General features: G+C 34.8%; 1 pseudogene; it reads left to right on the top strand.

Annotated features, from left to right (window-relative positions):
- Window positions 1-995: 995 nt before the first annotated feature.
- Window positions 996-1,864, top strand: LOC130220571 (hemoglobin subunit beta-like; annotated as a pseudogene).
- The last annotated feature ends 1,002 nt before the right edge of the window (window positions 1,865-2,866 follow it).

The following is a 2,866-nucleotide window of genomic DNA, read 5'->3' as shown; positions in this document are numbered from 1 at the left end:
TTGGCCTCGCTTGGATTAAATAATAACGAATGCAATGGATAATAACGTCAGCAATGGGTTTTGACGTCAGTTAGCTTAAACGACACACCCAAGAAACTCACTATGGTAAAATATCAATAGTAAAAGTTAACCATATATTAGTTACTGTGTTGTAATTTTCAAAAAAAATACAACTTGCAAAATTGCAAAGGCTATTGTATATAACACATTAACGCGTTATCGCATTATCGAGATACATTGCGGAATTTATCTGGCTTAGAGAAAACGGAGTCAGGGATCTGAGACTAAAACAAACTTATTAACAGATATAGGCTACTAATCCAATGTATTAGTTCAGAATTGCTTGTAATTATTATTAATCATTAATTAGCGTATTTTAAGTGTTAGATAGCCAAGGCCTTCTGATATTTTTTCTTAGGCCCTCAGTGTTTTATCAGGACGTTTAGGTTCAGGTTCTGTTTAATAGCAGAATGATTATCATTTTATTCCCATTCAAGGTAAATAACTGAATCAGCTATAAAAATGCTATATTATTTCAACCCATAAAATATGGAAAGACTAATTTTATTAATTTTTTTCCATCAAATTGTTTTAATCGGTTGGGGTTGTCTGTTTTCCAACCAAATTTGGGTCTAAACAATAACTGAATACAGCAAACTCTAAGCAAACTGTTTCTAAGCACTAATGGAGAAGACCTGATATTTTTAACGAGTATACGTCCTGTAAGTATGATATGGTATGCATACAAACCACGACAAAATTGCCAGAACAATGTGAACAAAGGGATCTTTGTAGTTGTATGAAAAAATAGAGTGCAAAATATATTTTATCTTGGTTTACAAATAATTGACAGAAATCAATAATCTATTTAGGCCTATGTTTTTTAAATTACTAAATTGCATTTCAGCTAAAATTGCTAAATTTTAAAATTCTTTGTAGATATTACAAGAGAAAAAGAGGTTAAGATATGCATCTTTTGGGTGTAGGCTCCTAGTATGTGCTTGCACCATCCCACAAACCCGTCACCCAATAGCCTGTCAAGGGGTGTGGCGTTGAACCTCGTTTAAAAGTTCCACAATGAACTCTGTCTTCACAGCACTCTTCAGCTTCTGTTTAGGACACTTAGTCTGAACATCTAAGTCGAAATCATGGTTGTGTGGGACAGACTTCGAGAGGCCACCATTCAAGATTATCTTTGCCAAGGCTGACTATGACGTCATTGGTCCTCAGGCTTGGCAAGGTAATGAGTCCTGGAGCTTGCACTAACTTATATTCATAACATTAACTTAAGGCAGGAGACTGGTTTTCGAGACAGGGCTCTAATAAAATCTGTTTTCATAGGTGTCTCATCGTGTACCCCTGGACCCAGCGTTACTTCGCCAAGTTGGAAACCTCTACAATGCCGCTGCCATCTTGGGAAACCCCATGGTTGCTGCCCACGGTTAAAACTGTGCTCCAGGGCCTGGAGTCTGGCTGTGAAGAACAGGGACAACATCAAGGCCACCTATGCTGATTTGAGTGTGCTGCACTCCGAGAAGCTCCACGTAGATTCCCGACAACTTCAGGGTAAGCTGGCATCCAGAAGAAAGTCTTATAAACAGAAGGTATCCATGATGGTGTTCGATATAAATCTGCTCTCGTGTCCTCCCACAGCTTTTGGCTGATTGCTTGACCATCGTTGTTGCTGCCCAGATGGGTGCTGGTTTCACACCTGAAGTTCAGGCCGCTTTCCAGAAATTCATCGCTGTTCGCGGTGTCCGCTCTGGGAAGACAGTACCACTAAATACAAGCACAGAGAGATTTAATGTTTCCACTAAAGAATGTGCTATTCTGAGTTGAAGCAAATAAATATTTCAGTATTCAATGTTCAGTGTATCTGTGCTCTTTTAGTCTCATGAGTTCACACTTGGTGTCTTTGGGGATTTATTTAAAAGAAGAAAAAAAGCAAGCATTGGTGCATATTCACAAGACTAACCATTTTTAAATAGAATATTATCAAGCAACTTAATGAAAAAGACAATTAGACCTACTTATGAATGAGCTGATTAGATGCAACAAATTATTACTCTAAAAGTATTATTTTAAACAGTCACCTCAATATTACATTGTGCCATCATAATCCTAAGTAGCATTAGAGTTCATTTTAAGTTTATTGTCAACAGCTATCACAATAATGCACTATTTAATATTATAGATTAGTACGAGCTATTTCAACAAAAGATTATTAAAGATTCTTGTACAGAGTTTTTCGGAACAAGTTTGTAGGCCTATCACTGCACCAATTAATGAATGATCATAAAACGACTGCAGCATACTGTTTACGATGCAGGTAGGTGTCTATTGAAGAACGCACAACAGTTTATTTGACAAACACCCAGTAAAAGAATAAAAGTGCTCTTTTGAACACTTTACAGTGGGGTAGATCTAGCTGTTTCATACACTGACTATTACACTATTATGACTATCATATTATATATATATTTCTATATTAACTGAAACCGTATGTAAACGACACATATAGGGTCTATTACTTTTACAAACATCATTGAGAATATTCCGTTTGTACTTTAAACATACAAAAACTAACACGAATTCTATAATCAAATATATATAAAAATAATGTAAAAGCTACTGTCATTTACTTGTTGTCTTTAATTACTTTGAGATTAAGAAATATTGTTATTAATTATTAATGTTATTTTTTTATAATAATGGTAATAATAATAAGAATAATAATAAAGGTTGTTGTTATTTTGAAAGTCTACTTTTACAACTTTAACACTCAAACCACTGCAGAAATGTTGTAGCCTATATCCATAAGACATTTCTTAAAAACCATTACGTATATATATATATTATATATATA

Source organism: Danio aesculapii, chromosome 3, assembly GCF_903798145.1.
Source record: "Danio aesculapii chromosome 3, fDanAes4.1, whole genome shotgun sequence".
In the NCBI taxonomy this organism is placed as follows: Eukaryota; Metazoa; Chordata; class Actinopteri; order Cypriniformes; family Danionidae; genus Danio; species Danio aesculapii.
Note: the sequence above shows the minus strand (reverse complement) of the source record. Positions and strands in the feature narration are given on the sequence as shown.